At 55.0% G+C, this 21805-nt stretch overlaps 1 long non-coding RNA gene across 1 annotated transcript; it reads left to right on the forward strand.

Annotated features, from left to right (window-relative positions):
* The first annotated feature begins 553 nt into the window (after window positions 1-553).
* Window positions 554-21263, forward strand: LOC116451228. Its single transcript, XR_004243139.1, has 4 exons — window positions 554-661; window positions 15885-15963; window positions 16375-16612; window positions 16745-21263. It is a non-coding gene; the product is annotated as an uncharacterized LOC116451228 (long non-coding RNA).
* Window positions 21264-21805: the final 542 nt, after the last annotated feature.

Consider the following 21805-nt stretch of genomic DNA (forward strand, 5'->3'; position numbering starts at 1 on the left):
GATGGGATGGGATGGGATGGGATGGGAGGGGATGGGATGGCAGCGCTCTCTTTTTTCTCAAATTTGAGCAGGAATTCCTGAAAAGAGTTAAGCTGAAACAAGCACATTCCTTTAAAAAAACCTTTGTTTTGACAAATCAGCGTTTTTCCAGGGAGACAAGAAAAAAAAAATCCCACAACAAAACCAGCCCTAAACTGTTCACTTGATTGGAAAAGTCCATGGCAGCTCCTGCTCTGAGCTTCCCTGCCCTGCTCCACTCTCCCGGGAGAGGGAGGGGCAGCAGCCGGACTGGGCTCCCCATCACGGATCCCCAGAGGTGCTGGAGGTCAGGGAATGACCCTCACGGCCCCTGCCTGTCCCGGGAAGAGGCTGCAGCCCCCCGGCTCTGCGGGAGATGGGCAGGAGGAGCCCGGACAGGGGTCTGGTCCAAGCGCTCACCTGCAGCTCCTGAGAGTCCTCGGGGAGGCTCCGGGCCACGAGGGAAGGAGGGACGGCATCCCGGTGAGAGGGAAGGAGGGACGGCATCCCGGTGGGAGGGAAGGAGGGACGGCATTCCCAGCGGAGGGAAGGAGGGACGGCATTCCCAGCGGAGGGCTGGCATCCCCGGACACGCCTGGCCCTGCACAGCCCGCAGCAGCGGGACACTGTCACCTGGCAACGGGTAAGCAATGACAACACTTCCTCGGGTGACAAACATCCCGTGTCACTGGTCTCTTTCCAAGGAAGTGTAAAAAAAGGAAGAACGGGATTTGAAGAGAGAGAGAATGAGGGAGACACGAGCCCCTGGATAACCTCGCCCGCATTCCCGGACGGCTGGGACCCAAGGAGGCATCGGCAGGGCCGGCTGGAGGTGTCTGGTTGCATCCAGCATCCGTCAGCACACGGCCTTCGGGAATGGGGAGAGATAAATAAGGGCAAGGAAAGGTCTCAGTTCCAGGGAAAGGAAATTATTTCCTCCTCAAGCGATCCTGGGCACCATTATGCAAATAACAGAGAGGGAACAGGGATAGAGGCAGGGAAAGGGCTGCAGGGAGAGAAGGATGTCACCTGTGGAATGACAGGGACAGGGGGTGAGGGACACACGGGGGGCAGGGCTGGGCAAGGCCTTGGGGAATGGGGATTTTCCTGACAGTGATGGGGAGAGGAGAGGAGAGGAGAGGAGAGGAGAGGAGAGGAGAGGAGAGGAGAGGAGAGGAAAAGGGGAAAAGGGGAAAAGGGGAAAAGGGGAAAAGGGGAAAAGGGGAAAAGGGGAAAAGGGGAAAAGGGGAAAAGGGGAAAAGGGGAAAAGGGGAAAAGGGGAAAAGGGGAAAAGGGAAAAGAAGGGAAGCAAAAAGGAAGAAAGGGAAAGGAAAAAGAAAATAAAAGAGAACAGAGAAGGCAGCGAGGCCTCTGCTCCTCTCAGCCTCTCCTCGGAAGCTCAGGGCTGATTCCAGAGCCATGGAGGCATGAGCCAGTGGGACAGGGAGAAGCTGGGATCTGCCCTGTGTCGGTCCAAGTGCTTGGATTCCAAAGGTTTGTGTGGTACAGGCAGGTCCCTGTGGCCAGGCAGGGCTGCCCAGCTCTGCTTTCAGACACTCTGGGGGTTCCTGGAGCTGTTTGCTCCCCTCTCAGACACTGCCACGATTTCCAGAGCCATTCCACCCGCAGAGCTCAGCTCCAGTGGCTCCCACTCCCTTCCTGCTCCATCTTCCTTGCAGGATTTGGCAGTAGCAGATAAATAAACAGCCATCAATCACCGGGCCCAGCAGCGCTCACCTTACGGTTTCCTCTCCAAATACACAATTTAATTTCTATTTAGCTTCCCTTGAATTTTAATGTCGACTTTGGACATAAATATTTGAGTGTGGGGAGAGGGACAAAGTGGGAGCGGGTGATGGGAGATCCCCCAGGGCTGCCTCCCTCCGGAGCAGGAGCATCCCTGTCTTCACTCTCAGGATGTCCAGGGCTCGAGGACCTCCAGGACCTCAGGGTCTCTCCTGACCTCCAGGGTGGGATCCTCCAGCATTGCCCATGGAGCATTGCCCGGCTCCTCTGCCCACAGCCCTGGATTTTCTGAGCCAGGGGGGTGATACAGGACAGTGACATTCCCAAAACACGCAGATGTGGGAGCCAAAACTCCTCCCTGGCCAGCAGCCGTGACCCTGGGCTGTGCCTCGTGTGCTGTGTTTATGGAAAGCTCTGTAAACTCATCCCAGGGATCCCTGGGGATTCAGGCAGACGGTCCTGGAGCTTGGTGACAGTTTATTTCCCCAGGGAATTTCATAATCGCTCTAAGGAAATTTAAACATTGTGAGAGAGGAATAGTTCCTGAACTCCTGCCCTCTTCCCTGGCTATGGAGCACTCGGCTCTCCCACTGCTGTGGTGGCACAGGGGTCCCCTGGCCCCATCCAGGCAGGCCCCTGTTCCCACAGGACACCCCAGCCAGGCTGCTGCATCCTGGTGGCACCTCGGGGCTCATCAGTGTCACCTTGGGGACTCGTGCATGGTCAGGGCTCATTCCTTGGGAGCTACCCCACTCCAGCAGCTCCAGCAGCTCCAGCAGCTCCAGCAGGGAGAAGCTGGCCCAGCCAGGGATGGGGGAGCACCGGTCCCTCTAGGGCTCGGGGCTGGCGGGTGATTGATTTGTATTCCCACGCTCACCCCCAGCTCTCCCGCTCCATCCCACATGTGCTTATCCACGGTGGGAAGCAGGTGCAGCCTGTATGGGATCCATATGGAGAGCGTTTAGGCTCACTTTGCTGTGGGATAAATCACAGCACGAGGAGCAGAGCAGGAGTCAGAGCCAGCCAGGGCTGCTGGTTTGGAGGGAAGGTTTTCCAGCCCCACAGCCTGCCCTGCTCCGCTGTTATCTCAGGGATGTTATCTCCCTCATCCTCCTGACAAACAGCCTGAGCCCTTTGCCCAGAATCACGGGATCAGTGAGGTTGGAAAAGCCCTTTAGGATCGAGTCCGCCCTGTGTCTGATCCCCACCTTGTCACCAGCCCAGAGCACTGAGTGCCACACCCAGGTGTTCCTTGGACACCCCCAGGGATGGGCACTCCAAACCTCCCTGGGCAGCCCCTTCCAAGGCCTAACCGCCCTTTCCATGGAGAAATTCCTCCTGCTGTCCAACCAAAATGAAGAGAGGCTGTTTCCTCTCACGGCTGCAGCACGGCCCTGCCTGCTCTGCTCTCCCACAGATGGTGAAATGAGTGCCTGAAAGAGAAGCAGTTTGCACCAAGGATTACCTGGGAGAGGAATTCCAGAGCTGGAGATCTCCAGCCGGATGCCATCAATCCTTGTCAGGGAAAACCCTCTGGCTGGTGTGGCTGGAGTGACCAGAGCCTGTGTTGGTCACAGCGTGTAAATAAAGCTCAATGGAGAAAGTGATGGGACAGGCCAGGACAGATTATCCCAGCAAATTTAGGGATGATGCTGGATACCAGCACAGCAGCAACTGTCCAGCCCCACAAAAGCACCTTGACCCCTCCTAAAAAGCCACCAGGACCCTGTTGTTCACATGTTCCCTCCTGCCCTGTTCCTTCATGTGCTCATTCCCAGCCTGGTTTGGGTGATTTTAACCTCTGGCCCAATGTCTTTCCCCTCCTCTCCGAGGAGTTTATGGAATGAAATCCATTCCCTTGCCCTTTTCAGCTCAGTGAAAGCTCCTCCTGACATGACAGCAATCCAAGAAGTCAGCAGCTCGGGAGGTTGGTAATAAGGCTGAATCCTTCCTAAAGCCAGACACTCAGCACGAAGAGGGGTCAGTGATCCCCGGGCTCCTTCCCCTCTGCCTCCTGCCATCCGTCTGGGGGGATGATGGGAAGCAGATGATGCACGCTCCGGACACCCGGCTGCTTCCAGGTACGCTCATGGTTTGTGTCTCTGGAGCAGGCACAGGACCCTGTCCGGGCGTTCCTCCCAGAGGAGACACAGACCTCCCACCCCGACACCCCAGCAGTGCTCCCACATCCCGGCTTCCTCCTGGGCTCCTCTCCTGGGAAGGAGCCAGAGGCAGGGCAGCAGCAGCAGGGAGTGAATCTTGATGCGGGATAGGACACGTGTGTGTCCTGGCAGGAACAGCGTGTCCGTGCAGGAAGGGTTCGGGATTCAGGATGTCTCACTGAGCTCCCTGGGAGCCCCTCGGAGCCTGGACACCCCCTGCTGAAAGGGAGGGCTCAGGGATGGTGTTTAACCCCCCAGAGGCTTCACCCAGTGCCTGGGAAAGGGCCCCTGGATGTCCAGGGAAGCGGATCCATCACCTTCCCTCCTTCTGCCTGCAGGTAAAATAAACACGGCTGCAAAAACAGCCGGCAGGGTCACTCCACTTGCTCCTGCACATCCTGACTCTCACACTCTCCCTCTGTCTGTCGCTCTGCTCCTCCCAAGCTCTGGTCTCACATTCCCATCCTGACTCTTTGCTTCCTGCCTGCCTGCTGCCCCAGCACCCCAGGGAGCAGCTGTGGGTGCACGGGGCCGGGGCTGAGCCCCAGCTGGGAGCAGAGGGGATGGAAAAACCATGGAGCTGAGGCCGTGAAGCTGCCAAGGCCCATAAATAAGGGAATTCTGTTTGCTTTCTCCTTGTCTGGCCTGTACAAATATTTACTGCCCCGGTGACCCGTGCAGGCAGCACAGGCAGCAGATCCTGGAATGGTTGGGTTGGAAGAGACCTTAAGGATCATCCATCCCCTGCTATGGACACCTTCCACCAGCCCAGGTTGCCCCATCCAACCTGGCCTTGGACACTTCCAGGGATCCAGGGGCAGCCACAGCTTCTCTGGGCACTTTTTGCCAGGGCCTCCCCACCCTCACAGGGGGGAATTTCCTTTAGGGATTTGCGGGTTGATCTTGGAGCAGCCAGCGGGACCGGAGAGCAGAGCCAGGTTCTCCTTTGCCTGCCCTGCCATCCCTCGGGGGTGGGGACGGAGCTCCGGGTGATAACGGACAGGAAAGTGTTAATTGCCCCCCACCGGCTCAGGAATGCTGCACTCAACTGGCCCAGCTGGGATTTGCTGGTGGGAGGCTGGACCAGCCCCCATCCTGTCTTTAGGGCAGGGAGGAGGGGAAGGATGGGATGCTTTGGGTCACCTCGGGGCTGCAGGTGAGGTGTGGGGACCAGGGCCAGTGTGAGACTCTTGGATGAGTGGCCCGTGCCTTTGGAGAAGCTCTGGCTGATTTCTTTGCCTTTAGGTAAAGATGTGCTTTGAGCCTGGTTTTTCCAAGTTTCCCTGCAGTCAGTCAGATTTTTGGTGGATGCACGGGCTGGGATACAGCTCAGATGGCACCAGTGGAGGAGCAGAGATGTTTTCCCTCTCCTGGTAAGTCTGCCCTTGCTCTGTCTTCCCTCTGACCTGCTGCATTACACGTGTATCCCTGTAATCTTCCTACGAGGGAGCTGGGAATACATGGAAATGTGAAATGTCCTCCTTGCCCTTTCAGCATCCCCAGCGCTGGCAAAGCTCCGCATCCAGCCCGACCTGGGGCTGAACAGCTTCACTAACAGCTTTCTTTTGTAATATCGCAGCCTGGAGGAGTTAATTATCTCCAAATATTGAAAAGGGCAGATGGATTTTGTTGGATTTCCTTGGCTGTGTAATTTTGGTGCCCCAGAGATGCTGTTTGGTCTGGCTGGGCTGAGTGACACCTCATTGTGCCCGGGTGCAAATGTCATCGCAGTGCGGTACTGCCTCCCTCTCCTGGTGTTTGCCCTCCAGGGTGAAGTGGCTTTTCCAGGCTGGCCCAGCTTTGTGGAGCTGCTGATGCTCCGGACTGGCCATGGCCAGCTGAGGATGGACCCCAGCAGCTCTGCAAACTTCCAGCCCTGGATTTAAAGCCCGGGTCTGGAGTGGAAAGCAGAGCTGCAGCCCCAGCTGGCTCAAGCTGACACACAAATGTCAGGGAGAGCTTGGAGCGCATCCTGTGTGTGGATGCGGGAGAGGCCGGTTATTCCTGATGAGCAGTCCTGGCTCCAGCTGGCTGGAAGTCCGCCCGTCTCGGCCCCTCTTTCATCACTCCATTCCTCGAAACTCCTCTCGGGGGTTTTGGGGAGCTGTGCTAATGCTCTGGCAGGGAAACGAGGGGCGGGTGTGAAGGTTTGCCTTCCCTGGGGGAGTGTGTTCCCCTTTCCCTGCCAGAGCCACTCTTGACCCTCACTTTCCTGCCCACTGCTCCCGCTGTGGGGGTGCAGAACCCCCATTCGCCCTTCCCCGGTGGTGTTCAGGGATGGAGATTTTTGGCGTGATGCTCAGCGCAGAAATAAACTCTCCTTTATTTTTCCAGCTCCTCCATCCCCTCTGCTCTGTGCCGATTTAAATGTGCCACCGGGTTTAATGTGCCATCGCATCCTGGGCGTGCTCAGCCGAGACTAAATCGAGATGTTCCCGCCGAACTCCCTTTAATATCCGCTTGTTTGCCAAGCACAGCAATGTCCCCACGCAGCTCTGGGAAGCTGGCGAGGTGGAGGTGACTGCTAAACAGGAGAAAACCACAGCGATTTTATTATTTTGTGGGCGTTTAATGCAGGAATGAACTTCGGGAGACCTTTGCAAGGCTCCCCTTCTGTTCCTGGGCAGAACTTGACTCCGGTGTTGGGCGGAATCTGGGTCAAACAGCTCAAGGGCCTGTCTGGGAGGGTTTGCCAAGTGGTGGAGTTGATTGGATCGGACTGGGGAGGGCAGTGACCACAGAGCTTCCCCCGGCCTCCAGCTGCTTTGACTTGCAATGCAAATGTTTTCTCCCGTCACCTCTTAATGATCTTTTTTCCCCTCACGGGTATATAATTTCCCCTGGAAGTCTCTGGTGAGTGGTTTCCATCACAGTTATTTGTCCCTTTCTTTTCAACTGCTCTGGAATTGCAGAGCTGGCATGATCTGGGCTGGGAGTAGATTGAATTGCAGGATTTCAACTCTCTCAGAGCTCCTTTCCATGGGGCTGCAGTCGGGAGACACCAAACCCGCTGGAATATGGAACCAGGGGCTGATAAGTGGCCCAGTTTGCAGAGGGAATTTTGCTCCGAGGGAGCAGCATCGCTCCCCAGGCCTGGGATGGAGGAGGAGAAAGGAATGCTTGGCTCGGAGGAGCTGGGGAGGAAGGGGAGAGCAAATGCTCTTCTGGGGGATACGATTGGAAAGACATCATAGAGGAGGAGTTCATAAATCCACGGGGCTTCTCCTGGCCAGGCTGATTCATCTGCACATCAAAGGGAACCACGAGCCCCGCGGGAGGCTGCAGGAGCAGGGGGAGGGGGTGGCTGAAGGACAGGGCCCCCACGTGTCACCCCCAAACATGTGTGCTGCAAAACACCTCAGAGGCAACATCCGCGGGAAAAACCATTCCCTGCAGTCTGGGATGTGCCATGTGTACCTGCCTGGAATCTCCTCCCTGGATGAGGGGTGTTGGAGCAGGACTGTCCCACTGAGTGCCAGAGCTGTGGCTCAGCCCTCTGGCTGGGTGTGCCCACCTGAGGGGAGGGCAGCTGCAGGATCCTTCTCCAGGAACGCTCCATTAAAAATCTCAAAGGGTCTCGTGGATTTATGGAGAACACAGGGCATGTCTGTGCAGGATAGGGTGATGTCACTGTTCCCATACAGAATATCTTACCTTGCTGCCAAAATACAGATCTGGGGACGAAGGGACACAGGGATTAGTCTCTGCACGGTGTGGGAGGAGAGGAAAACAGCTTCAAGGGAATGTTGGGAAGGATCCACCTGAAATATTCCTGGTCAAAGTTTGGGCAAAGCACGAGGAGCTTGCAGCCCTCCAGGTGGTCTTTCCCACGGCACAGGAACATGTAGGACCCACTGATGTGGGAACTGGGGACCCTGTGAGATGTCACTCGTGTGGTTTCTCCTGTCCTGGCCACAGTCTTGGGGTTCAAAGCTTCCTGGAGCCAATGCCCAGGAGGTGCTGGAGCCCCTGGCAGGAGCTCAGCCCATCTTCCAGCAGTTTTTCCTTTCCTCCTTGGTGTTCCCAGAGCAGAGTGAGCAACTCTGGAGGAGAAGGCTCCATAAATCACACTGCTTTATCACCAGGCACTGCTGCAGCTCAGCCTGAAGTTGGCGGCACTTGGAGCAGGATGAATCCATCCCTGCCTTCCAAAGGTCAAGCCTTGAGCTCCTGACTTAGTTCCGACTTAGTCCCTACAAAGGCAGAATCCCCCTTGAAGCAATCGCTGGGGTCTCAGCTGCTCTATAAATAACACAGGACCAAGGGGAGGCTGAGCCTGGCTCTGAAGCTCGTGGAGTGCTTGGGGATCCTTGGAAACGCTCAGTCCTGGGGTAACTTCTGATTTTAGCAGCAAAGGCAAGAACAGAGGCTCAGATCACAAAGTAGGAAAGGGTTTTTTTTCCTTTTTTCAGCTCTCCTCCAGCCTGACTTCCTCCCTTTGACAGAGGAATCCCTGAGAAGTGCAGCCTTGCTCCGAGCTGTTTGGTCTGATCACCTCACAGGAACTTCTCAGGGCATTACCGGGAGGATTCAAAGGGGAGGGAGTGCGGCAGGCAAATGGAATGTGCCATTCTTGCTGCCCTCTGCATTTCCCTGCTCTTTGTGCCACTCTGTCCAGCTCTTTTTTCCCAGTTTGGCTCGCTTTTCCCAAGCACGAACGAGCTGCGGCTCCTGGGATTGCCGCTGGAGATGCAGGCGGTGCCCCAGCCGCGCTGGCCCCGCTCGATCCTGCCAGATAAATCACCCTGAGTCCAAATTGATCGTTCTGGGATGTGGAAGAAAGCGGAGTGGGCGGATTTCCCCCATTAGGGTGCATTGATCACCATTACCGCGTGTAATCAGGGTTAATCTCAGGATTAATTGGGGGGATTTGCTAATGGAAACGATCGGCAATTTGTGTTACTTACTGCTCCATTCGCCTCTAATGGCTTAATCAGATTACAAATTAAAAGTGGCTTCTTCCAGAGGATCTCCCTGGACTTCAGCAGGAGCCGGAACACGAGGAGAGGCGCAGCCAGAGCATCTGGTTTGCGACTCGGAGCTCAATTATCCAGACAGGAGGAGGGATGGAGGGGAGAGCTCCACCGGGAGAGCACCCAGGGGCTGCAGCAGCTCGGGGCCAGCTGTGCCCGGGCTCACAGGGAGCTGGGGACAGAGCAGAGCACGAGGAGGGAACAGTGGGGCATTTTCTTTAAGGGTTCCTCTGATGAGGAAAGGGGAAAAATCCAATTCTCTTTTGGCTTGTGCCAGGTGTGTGATGCAGAATCCCAGAATCGCTGAGTTTGGAACAGCCCTTCAGGATTGAGTCCAGCTGGTGACTGATCCCCACCAGAGCACTGAGTGCCACCTCCAGTCCTTCCTTGGACACCTCCAGGGATGGGCACTCCAAACCTCCCTGAGCAGCCCCTTCCAATGCCTGACCACCCTTTCCAGGAAGAAATTCCTCCTGATGTCTGACCCGAGAGCTGGAATGGATGGCTCTGGGTGTGCTGGCACTGGCAGAAGTAGCTCTTGGGCCATCTGGGGAGGGAGCAGGACCAGTTTCAGCTCAGCAAACCTTTAAACAGTGATTCTGCAGCAAATAAATTAAGGCTGATGAGCTGAGACTGATCAAACTAATGACAGAGAGGGGTCTTGTCCTGGAAAGATTCATCAGGCAGGAGCTGAAAGCCTCTGAACTCCATGAGTACAGTAGATTATAAAGCCAGGAGGGTCTATCCATGAACAGAAAGGATGCAGGAGAGGAGTCTGGCAGGAGCAGCAATCACCTGGAACTCCCCCACCCATGGAACAGGCCACAACTGGGAGAAATCGGGAACTGCCAAGTCCAGCTCTGCTGTGAGCAAGCAAAAATGTATTTATCTGTTCCTTGGAAGCGCATTCCCATCAATTCACCTCTGCAGCTGGGGCTGGAGGGAGGTGGGGAGGCTCAGTCTCACCTCATCTCTAATCTGGGCCATATCGATTGAGGTTTGATCCGTGGCAGTCAGAAGTGCTGGAAATCTATTTATCCGGCTCTTTATAAAGACATTAGCAAAGCTGAAGGGAGAAAAAAAAAAAAGGAAAGGGAATGTTTCAAGTGGCTGCTGACAAGCTGGAGCAGTTTAATAAATCACTGGTAATAAACTGCCTCCCGTGTGCTGGGAAATGCCACTGGCTGCCCTAAAAAGCCCCTGGTGATGGAACAGGCACCACTCACAGCTCAGAAATCCAGGGCAGGGGGTTGGGAATGAGTTCTGGCTGTTCCCTGCTGTTACAGGTGTGGCTGTGCTGGGATGTGCTCACCACTCTGAATAAATCCAGGGGGGAGTGTCATTCCTGGGAAGGGCATCTCTGCCAGGAGCTGCTCCTCATCAATTAGGGGCTGAGCAGGAAGGGGCAGCCCATTCCTCACTCCCGGCCACCACTCCCTTCTTCCCACAGCATCCTTATCTCCCACCCAGCTAGCGCAGACAAAGCCCTTTCCCAGGGAGGGTAGTGGCAGCCCTGGGCTTTTGCCATCCCTCTCTTTTGGGATTAGGGAAAGGCCCTCCCTGCTTTTAGCAAAGCCAGCAGTGCCAGCTGCTGCTCCTCACTTTTTCCAGGCCTTTGAAATGCAGCAGATCTGGCTACGGCAGGACCTTGGGGGCCAAAGGACACAGATTTGTGCAGGGAAGAGGCAAATCCCAAGGATGGTTTTCAAAGAGCCTCAAAGGTGTGTTTAGAGGAAGGGGAGGGGAGTGCCAGGACAAGGGAATGGCTTCCCACTGCCCGAGGGCAGGGTTAGGTGGGATATCGGGAAGGAATTCTTCCCTGTGAGGGTGGGGAGGTCTTGGGATGGTTTCCCCAGAGAAGCTGTGGCTGCCCCTGGATCCCTGGAAATGTCCAAGGCCAGGTTGGATGGGGTTTGGAGCAACCTGGGATAGGGGAAGGTGTCCTGCCCGTGGCAGGGGGTGGGGCTGGCTGACCTTTAAGGTCCTTCCCAACCCAATCATTCCATGATCTGTGGCTCTGGAGAGTCTGGGCTGGGAAGGGACAGGTTCCTGGGGCTCAGTCACTCCACCAGCAGAGCCAAGTAACACCTTGGGCAGTGAAGCTCCGGAGTTCTTGGAGTTTCCTGGCAGCCCTTGGGTCACCCCATCTCCAAAATCTGGCAAGGCCATGGGATTGCTGTGCCAGCTACACCAGGGAGCTCAGGGACATCTTACTGTGCCCATTATATCCAGGGGAAAAAGGAAAACTTTTTTTTTTCCACTTGACTTGGCTTAGAGTTGGGGATCTGCAGCCTTTGAAAGGGACCTGCTTAGGAGCTGTTCTATCCCAGAGCATCCACACGAAAAGGTGGAAAACCCCTGTGTGAGATGGGCCTCTGAACACTGCTGTGCTCCCAGGCCCTGTGGGGCTCCAGGAGAGCTTTGCAAACCATCACCTACAGATATAATCTCCTGCTCCTCAGGCACATTTCTCCATAAACAAAACAGAAAAGGGATGAGAGGATCAATGGTCATTCCTTATTTTTATTTGGGTGCAAACAGAGCCACAGCACAAGATCTGTGCAGATAAATATTATTCCTGGGGGAAAGTAGGCAGCTGTAAAAAAAAACCCAACAAGACTTTATGAGTCTGGGGGATTTTTTTCCTCTGCACCCCATATGGGGTGTAGAGAGCAATCCCTTTTCCTCCTCCAAGCTCTGGCTCCGAGGAGCTCAGCTGTGCTGTGTTCCTGTGCCAGGTGTGATTCCCAAAGCCCTTGGCAAGCAGGAGCTGCTCTGTTATTTGGTTTTTTACTGTTTCTTTATTAAAAAACTCCAGCCCCAGACAGGTTGCTCTGTTCAGTGCCTTCCTGGGGCCTCTGCTCACCCCTGGGATAAACAGCCCAACCTTTCCATCGCTCCCGTGTATTTCCAAGCCATCCCACCTGGATCTGATCCCAGATTGCTGCAGGTCTCCCACATCCTCGTCCTCCTCCTCCTGCAAAGCCCTGGCAGCTCCACGACTTTAATCTCCCATCTTCCTGGCAGCCAGCTGGGTGCTTTGCCAGCACTGCTGCCCCGAGCCTCCTCACCATCCAAGGAATCCAAGCCACAGCTGCCTGGGAAGATCTGCTCTCGGGAATGCTGGATTTTGGGAAAACCCCCCTGTTAAGCTTGCTTCTGCAAGTGCTTCCAAAGTCACTCCCTGCAGCTTGGAGCGTTGCTTATCTTGGAGAGAGGCTCTTTTCCAGAGCCTGAGAATCTCCAGGACCTGTGAATCTTCCCCCATCCAGACCAAGCTGAAGCTGCAGGATCCTCCCAGTTTTTCCAAGTGTTTCACCAGCTTTTCCCCCTCCTCTGTCTCCCAACAGCTCATGATTGTCCGCGGCACAGGTGGGACAGAAGACCTTTTTTCTCCTTCCCCACTCCCTGCAATGGATGGGGATGAGCAGGGCTGAAGGTGGCTGGCACCTCTGGGATCATTTCCCAGCCCAGGAGCTCTCGGCCGGGCAGAGGAGCTGCCGCCCTCCCCGTTCCTGGATCAGCCACGTGTTTTATGGTTCTGATTATCACTTTTTCTTTTTTGGAGGAGGTTTAAGAGCAAGTGCTCAGAAAACAGTGTTGGTGCTTGGCAAGGCGACCGCGGAGCCCATCTGTTGCTTCTTACATCGTTCAGCTGCTCCCTGCTTCCCATGCCAGCCTGATTCCTGTTAAATGGAGCCTCCCCAGGTCAGCAGAGCCAAGCAGCTCCTAAATTAGCCGAGCCATTAATCAGGCCCGTTCGGGTTAGCGCAGGGTGTCTGCGCCCTCCCCCTCCCGCCCATAAATTAAGGAGGTTTTTAGATCTTCAAGGCTTCCCTGGAATCGCGTCCTTTGCGCCCTCCACCCCCTTGCCGGCGCTGGTGACAAGTACACACAGCTTAATTGGTTGGCATGGGAAAGGGCTGACATTAATTGGCTGTGCTTGGCACGCGGGCCCTCCGTGCCTCCCAGGGATCTTATCAATCCCATCTCGGCGAGCAGCGGATCCCGAGCGCGGCTGCCAGGGAGACGGGGCTGATTCCTCCCTGCTGCTGCTGCTGGAAATTTGGGTTGGATTTGGCTGCGGATGAGCAATTTCCCAGCCCGGCTGGCAACGCCCGCAGCGGCTGGGGAAGGATCCGCAGGCAACTCCTCCCTGGGGCTGGGATGGGATGGGGCGGGACGGGACACAGCTCCCGGGATATCGCACCCGAGTAAGGAGCACTGGCATCTCTGCAGAGGCTGCTCCTGAAGGAAGAGGTGCGTGGATACCCCAAGAGCCTTCGGAGGCTGAGACCCCTCTCTCCTGCAGTTCTGTGCCTGTGGCAGCGGGAGAGGCGGGCCAGGGGTGGCACAGCTGGATTGTCACCCCCCCCTCCAGAGGGAAAAGTCCCTCTCCTCCCCTCCAGGAGCTGCCTCCTCCAGCGTCTCCCACTGGGCAGGGCCTGAGGGAGCAGTTTTCTCCTGCCTTCCTTGAGCTTTCCTGGAGGTGCAGCCTGATTTCGGTTTAATCTATCCTGTACATTCCCTAATTTCAGTTTAATCCATCCCATACACTCACATATCAGAAAATGAGCTGAAAATTCCCATTTTGGGAGCTGTGGATCCATGTAGGGCTGTATGTGTTGGGTCTCTGACAAGTTCCAGTAGCCGGTTTAACTTCTTCTAAGGGACAAATTTCGTAGTTCCTGGTCCTGATTGTTTTCACATCCTTCCTTTTACCTGATTAATTCTTAACTCATCTTTGTCATTAACTGTGAAAGACAGCAGCTGTCCCCCTCTCCAACAACCCCTGCCTCATCAGGGAGCAGAGCTGGTGCTGGGATGAACAGGATGTTCCTGGTAGCGTTAACAATAAAAACATCATTTGATGCCTTTTTTATGACCTGCTTATGGCTCTCTGCCTTCCTTCTATTTATTTAATTGGGGCCGAAATGGCCCCAAATCCCTCCCTGGTGCCATCAGTGGCTCTGTCTCAGTATTGGTGTCTGCATTTAATGGGGCTTGGAGAGTTTGGGATTGCCAAACCAAAGAAAAACCCAGCGAGGGCTCAGGTGGATTTGCTATTGGATTGGTGTTTGTTCCAATTCTAATTTCTATCGATCACCTCTGGAAGTGGTGGCGGTTCTCTAATCCAAGTGTGCAAAGTCTTCTTTTCTACGTTTTTTGAATTGAACTCGTAATTTATTCAAGTTTTTGGGGCTGAAAATGGAAAAAGTCAGCGGAAGAGAGAAAGAACAGGGTCACGTCGTCCTCCAGGTCCTCCTGCCCCCGGCTCTGCCCTTCGCCCTTTCACATCCAGGGAACTGGCGGCAATTCGGAACAAAGCCCTCAGGAGGCTGAAGAGGCGACGATAATCGGGCTTTTCACACCTTTTTATGAAAAGAAAGTTTGCGGGAAGGGAGGAAAAAAAGGAGCTCTTGATGGCTCGTAAAAGCTGTCATCGGGCTTTTGCCTTCCATGGAGCGGGAAGGGACGGGGATGTTGGGAATGCCCAGCCAGGAGCGAAGGTTCCCTGCAAGGCTTAACTTCGTCCTTGCACGAAAGGCAAAGAAACGCAGGACGTGCCCCGGAAGTGGAGATTTCCAGGGAATTGCAGGGGAACTTTTTACTGGGAGCGTGCTAAAACACGGCACAGCGTGCCCAGAGCAGCTGCGGCTGCCCCACCCCTGGAAGTGTCCCAGGCCAGGCTGGACGGGGCTTGGAGCAACCTGGGATAGGGGAAGGTGTCCTTGCTCATGGCAGGGGGTGGAACAGGATGAGCCTTAAGATCCCTTCGGACCCAAACCATCCCGGGATTCAGTGGATTTTCAGCGGGAATACAGCATTCCTCCATCCAGTGCAGCGATGGTGTCACCTGATGCCACCTCCTTAAGCGAAAACCTCAGTCACAAACCCCCCTCCACCTCCTGCTGGAGATCTGGAGCACCCCCGAGCCCCCTCAGCCCCCTCCCAGACCCTCAGCCTCCTTTCCAAGGCACAGAGGCCTTTTCCCATGGCCAAATCTTGCACCAAAGACGGACAAACTCCCTAAATCCCCTCTCCTGCGGCTCTCCCTCTGGGGGATGGGATCTCCGCCTGACTTCACTGCAGGGAAGTTCAGCCGTATTCCGCTGAAGTTCTGCTTTGTTCACATGAACCCTGTGCTGTGAGCAGCCTCCCTGCTCCGCAGTGTTTATGGATTCCAGCTATTTGCAGGATGCTGTCATCCCTCCCTTTAGCTGCTGCTTGCTTGGAATAGGCAGATGCTGCTCTTAAAACCTTTCTGCCTGCATTTCTCCAGCCTCTCGATTCCTCCAACCTCTGGGTCATTACAGCCTCCCCTTCCATCCTTCTCGGTGTCTCAGCATCTTTTTAGGGATGAGATCCTCAAGGAACGTCCCACAGCCCCCTGTTTAATCCTCCCTCTCCAGCCCAGTATAAACACCCAGAACGTGTGTACAGAATACAGCCCCAAATCCTTGCTGGAAGCTTCTCCGCTCTGGCCACAATGATCTCCCCTGGGCAGCGACTGAGAAGGAGCACCTGGTGCCAGTGACAGCTCTGGGCGGTCCCTGGACTGCACCCAAGGGCTGATGGCAGTGCCAAGGAAGGACGTGTGACAGCAAGGGAGACTCTCCTCGCTGCCTCAGCCCTGCTTTGGTGCTGGACTTCGGTAGGAGCAGCTTTTCTGGGGAGGAATGGGAGCTGAGTTCTTCGGTTTGGAAGTTGGATGGTGCTGTAGGAACATCTCCCAAAGGAAAAGGCTCTCCCAGCATCTCCCCAGACTCCAAGGCTGTGATTCCTGCAGCTGCAGGAAGCTCCGACTGGAAGCTGGAGAAAGCCATGTTTAAAACTTAAAGCCTTGGAATTGCAGGTTTGGCTTTGCATCACCGGCTGCGTGCAGGGAGACATTTGGGAATCAAGTGGGTGCTGCCCTCGGTTTGTGCAGCACTGGGTGATTGGGGGGGTTGGTTTTCACTGCATCCTGGTTTTGTAATTTCAGGAGAAAAGCATCCAGGCAGCCTTGGCTCGTGGTCCTCCCCCGTGGTGGGTGCAGGTCTGGGGGGGTGGCACCGGGACAGGTGAGTGGCAGTGATGTCCTTCCCAATGCTCTGTCACCGTGTGCCAGCACTGATTTCTTGGCTACCTCATCCCTGGAATTGTCCAAGGCCAGGCTGGATGGGGCTTGGAGCAACCTGGGCTAGTGGAAGGTGTTCCTGCCCATGGCTGGGGGTGGAAGATGATGGGCCTTAAGGTCCCTCCCAACCCAAACCTGTCTGGGGTTAAATCCATGATTATTGTGTGGAGGAATTGCTATCCAATGTGGGAGAAATATCTCTTGGTGCTTGAAAATCCCAAATTTTGCATTTCTGGGAGCATAACTTCTTTGTCACTAAGCCCGGAACCTTTGCTGACAGAGAGAGGCTGAGCCCACAGGAATACGACATTCCAGAGGTCATGGAGCACTAATCCGCCCCTCTCCCTCATTGCAGGCTGGTCTGGTCCTGCTCCCTGGAGCTAAGCAACGCAGGGAGGGCTCCTGGCCCCGTCCCCTTCTCCAAGGGAAGTGCTGGGAAATGTTCTTTCCCGGGTGGGAATGGCACACAGACAGATTAACATCTCCAAAAGCCATGGAGATGCTTTGGGATTTTGCATCACACAGATTTCCCTGGAAAAAACAGGAAGTTGGGATGACCCCTTCCTGCACTGCTGCACACACAGAGCGCTCAGGTGAGTTTTACTGGAAAAAATGAAATATATTTATTCCTTCCTAATGCAGTTTTTAACTTCTGCCCTAAATTGCAGTGGGATATAAAATCAGATAGGATCTCTTGCTATTCATGATTCCTTGTTTTCCACCAGATCCTCCTGTTAAACCACTCTGCTGTTGCAATGCTGAGACGTTATTGCAGACAAGTGACCGGGCCTGAGCATTCCAAATGTCTGGCTAATGAGGAATGAAAGTAGTTCCCAACAGGAGAACTGAAGGCACTGGAGGGAGTTAAATCCGAGGGAAAGCAAAAACCCTGGAGTGTGTGGCTGGAGTCTGTGACCGGAGTGTGACTGCACTGACTTTTATCCATCTGACATAGAAGTTAATCACTATTTTATTTTATAAATCTTTATAATATCCCAAGTTCTCTTTGGGAGTAGCAATGGTCTTCCCTGTCCCAGCAGGTGAGTGCGGGAATTCACTGCGCCGTGGAAGCCAGAGACTCTGCTGATGTTTGAGTTCATGGACTTCGTGAGCAAAGTTGTCCAAGGCACCTATTTTGTGAAGGATTCGCCCTCATCCGGGGAAAAAAAAAGGCAAGCTGGAGCAGAGGGGAAATCTCTCCCTTTCCCTCCACTTGTGCAATTAGGGAGGGTTTTCTTTGAGCCTGGGCTTAATTGCACTTCCACTGGCAGCTCCAGCAGTCCCTGCCTGTGTTTGGAATGAGCTCCCCACTGCAGGCTGGTTTAGCTGAGCACCTCAGTGTGATTGGCAATTAAATCCTTTTCAGGGAGAATTATCCCTGTTTTCCAGTGTGTTCCCTCCCTCCTTCGCCTTGCTCTGCCTTTTGCGTTTCCTAATATTCCTTCAGCTCCTTAGCTCTTGCAAAAGCCCCTCGCTGAACTGTTTGTCTCCTCCCTCGGTGAGATTCGTGGCTTTGGGAGAGCAGCTGGCTTTTCCCGCTGACCAGGATGGTCCTGAGGCTGCAGCAGTTCTGCCCGGCTTTTAGGGAATAAAGGAGGAGTCGAGGAAAGAAAAAAAAAGGGATGAAGAGAGCAAAGCAGGGTGAAGTGAGCCCAGTGGTAAATCCGTCCCTGGAGCTGCGGTGCAGGCAGGAAATGATCTCTTAACACCATGCACCTGCATCCCGGGAAGAGCATCCAAAAGGGGCCCAAGCCGGCGGCAGGGTCCACAGGAATGGCGCTCCCGACTCCAACTGCTGGGAGTTTTAAGACTCCTTGGCCAACTTCAACCCTCCCTCGGCTTCTGGTTCCTGCCTCCCTGTGCCTCTGCCAGATGTGCTCTCCCTTTCCTTATCCTATGGTAAATGAAGCGGCTGTTGAAAAGTATTATGGAAGCTGGGACCGGTGGAGCGCTGGGAAGCTGCGAAACTGGGATGGTGGGATGCTGGCAGCACCCTGGTGTCCTGCACGAAAGCCCCCGTGGTTCAATGCCCACAGCACGGCTGGCACTTGGAGAGAGCGATGCTGCCGAGGGGCTTCTGGCATCCAAATCCAGTCTGGATCCATCAAACCCAGCATCTCACAGCTCTCCCACTATCCCATGCCAAAGCTCCTCGTCAGGAAGAAATAAATGTGGAGACAGATGAAAAAGTGCTTATCCCAAAGCCGGGATGCGGCACTGGGCGCCGGCGCGGAGCCTCCCTGCCTTAACCGCGCACGGCAGCGGGGTGGGAATGGCTGGAGAGGAACATCCACAGTCCCGAAACCTGAAGGAATGTCCTGCCCAGCCAGGAATGCGGGCGGGCTCCCGGCAGGTGGGAGGGCGTCGCGTCTCTGCGCTCATTAGTCCTGGAGCTCATTAGTCCCTGCGCTCATTAACACGGCCGGGGCTGACGCATCTCAGGTGCCACCCGGAGCACAGGTTGGACCAGGTCTGCTGGCTCGGGAGCGACACAAATGAAAGCTTCCGTCAGGATCCGGCATTGAGGGTTCTCCCTGACCTTGGAGGATTCGATGTGACTTGAAAGGCTGGGAAGTGAAATCATCCAGCAAGGGGAGCCCCAGCAAGGCCGGCTCACCCGCTCAGGGAGAAATGCACTCCCTGTAAATCCCAGGGAAGGTTTCCAAGGGAATTTCCCTGTTCTTTCCAGCACAGGCAGTGTCTCCACGACCAGCTGCTGCCTGCTGAGCACACCTTGCCCTCTCCTCCAGGGACCCAGCTGCTCACAAACAGGGTCCTGCCCCGGCTCAGCGCTGTGAGTCCACGGTGGGGTCAGCGCTCCCAAATTCCCTGCGCTCCCCTCCCCACCCTCCAGATGAGGAGGAAGAAAGGGGTCAGAGCGCCTTTGGCAGCTGAGACCTAAAGCTTGGAAAGGCCTGAAAGCAATTCCCTGCAGCTGCTGCCGCAGCAGCTCCAGCCCAAGCCGGGGCAGGACTGTTCAGATTCCAGCGGGATGGGAGAGGTGTTTTCTCCCGGCTCGCTCCCCCTGCCCCGCGGGGGGTTCTAACGAGGCGATTGTGGGATTTAAATCCATGATGGTGGGATTAGGCGTTCCTCAGCCGAGACTGTTCCGCATTCTTTCCCCCTGATTTGCCACTCTCGTTCCCGCACCAGAAACCAGCTCAGCTCAGCTCCCTTCCAAGCTCCGGTGCTGGAACTTTCCAGCCTCAGCCCCGCGTCCTTCCCAGCGTTTGTGCCTTGATTTAATGCTTTGATTTGAAAGTTATTTTTTACAATAAGAGAGAGACGGGCCCTGCCAAGAAAAGCAGTTTCATAAAATGCTGAACATGACTTGCATTCTGTAATTGCAAACCTGAGAGACTCGGGGTAATTGACATTTTGGATGGATTGCAGGGGATCGTATTTAATCCTGAAAAGCAGGTTCCAGGCACAGGAGGAATTGCCAAGCCAAACTCAACCTCCTCACCGGGCTCTGACCATAACTCATTCCCAAATCCAGCCAGCCCAGTCCTGAACCTAAATGTTTACATTTTTGATTTGCTAAGACAACATTCCTGGGTCACCGAAACGCTTTGTCAGGGAAGGGCTGCAGGAGACAGCGGGAATTAGTGATGCGCGGCTCTGGTGGGATGTGTGAGGGATGTTGGTGCTTCCCAGGATCACAGATCCCAGATTCATCCACGTTGGAAAAGATCTCCAGGATCATCAAGTCCAACCTCTGGCTGATCCCCACCAGAGCAGTGAGTGCCATATCCAGGCATTCCTAGGACACCTCCAGGGATGGGCACTCCAAACCTCCCTGGGCTCTTCTAATGCCTGCCCGCCCTTTCCTTGAAGAAGAGAATCCATGGAGAATCGTGTCCATATCCTGATATCCAGGGGATGTCAGTGAGGTTTTGCCATCTCCCTATGGGTTCTGATCCTGTTTGGGGGAGGCAGGACTAAATGTGTGTCCCATTCAATGGAGGTGATTCCTGAGTGGTGGAGAGGTGTGTGATGGACTTGGAGCTGCTGGGAGCTCCATCCATGAGTGTGGGAAATTCCATAAATGTGGGAGCGGACACAAATGAAATTCCATGGAAGAATGACTCAGTGCCTGTGTATTTCTGTCAGTTCTGACTCCGTGCGTGGGTAATTTTATAAACATGTGGGATGCGGCCGAGGCTCGGGAAGAGCGTCGGAAGCGGGAGCCAAACTTCCAAGTTTGGCTTCCAAGCAAAGCCAGGGCTTCTCCTTTTCCTTTGTCTCCAAGTGCAGCTCCTGTAACGGATCTGCCCCCCATTAGCGTGGTTTACAGCCTGGCTATAAACATTTGCTTCTGTTTGAAAAGCAACAAATATCAGCGGAAATCTGTTCCCAGCTTCCTGCATCCCGGTAAAGGATCCCAGGGAAGTGTTTCAAGGCCAGCACTCTCCTTGCAAGCGGAGTGTTTACATTGCTGTAGGTTTTGGTGGAGCAAACACTCATTTCCAATGGTGCAAATGGAAAGAAAACAGAAAACCCAGGAATGTCAGAGGGAATTACACACCCCTGACCGTGGAAATGAAGACGCAGCTCCCAAATCCATGGGCTGAGTTCCTTTTGGATTAGGATGGATTTGAGCTCGGTGACTCATGCTGGATGGGGCTGGAGGTTTGAACTGATCACCTTTGAGATGTCCTGGAAGGGCTGAAGGGGGCTGGAGTGGTTTCTCGAGAGCGAGGCCACAAGCACTGGGCCAGGCTGGTTGTTCCACCTCTTGTAGCCACTCACAGGATTCAGGCAGGGGTAGGATGGGGTTGGATTTGGTGCTGTGTGCTGGAAATAATAGAATTATAGAATCCCGGGATGGTTTGGGTCGGAAGGGAGCCTAAAGATCACCTCCTTCCACTCCCTGCTATGGGCAGGGACACCTTCCACTATCCCAGGCTGCTCCAGCCTGGCCTTGGACACTTCCAGGGATCCAGGGGCAGCCACAGCTTCTCTGGGCACCCTGTGCCGGGGCCTCCCCACCCTCACAGGGAAGGATTTCTTCCCAATATCCAATGTAAACCACCCTCCTTCCTGCCATTAATGCCCTTTACCCTGGGCATGTTGGAGAAGGAGCTCCCCTTCCCCTCTCCAGGGCAGATTTTCCAGCCCAGTTTGGGGACAGTGCGGGGGTCAAGGCTGGCAGTGCTGGGAACGGGTGATTATTTACCCAGCTGCACATCTTCATTCATCCCATGCCCGTTGTTGTTCGCAGTTTGCATATTCCATTGTGGAAGCGGGATGCTGGGGAGGCATTGGGAAGCGGCGGGAGCCGTGGCCACGGCTGGGGGCACTGGGCTTGCTCCGTTCTCCCGGCGGCAGCGGGAACCCGTGGCTGTCGGGACATCCACATCTGGTCTCGATTTGTGGACAATGGAGCACCAGCCCCTGGCTGCACACGGATGAGCTGTGACAACTTGACAGCCTGCCCAGGAATTCCGACCCAGCCACTCCTATCCGAAGCCATCAGCGCTGGCTGAGCCAACACTGGAAGCAGGGCGGTGAATCATCATTTCAAAGGGAGGGAAAGAAGAGTTGCCTCTTTTTTTGGAATTTGGGATGAGCGGCATCAGAGCCTCCCTCCATCTGGCCAGAGCGGTTTTGGGAGCAGCAGCACAGGAGCTGGGATGCTGCAAAGCAGGGCAGGATGCTGCTTTTGGATGTTCCCTGCATTGTGCTCCTGGATGGTCCTTAAATGTCCCCTTGGCCCTGGAGCAGCCAGGGCGTGGCAGCAGCTCTGTCCAGCCTTTCCCTACCTGCGGACAGGGAGGCAGAGA

The sequence above is a fragment of the Corvus moneduloides genome, chromosome 14 (genome assembly GCF_009650955.1).
Source record: "Corvus moneduloides isolate bCorMon1 chromosome 14, bCorMon1.pri, whole genome shotgun sequence".
NCBI classification, from domain to species: Eukaryota; Metazoa; Chordata; class Aves; order Passeriformes; family Corvidae; genus Corvus; species Corvus moneduloides.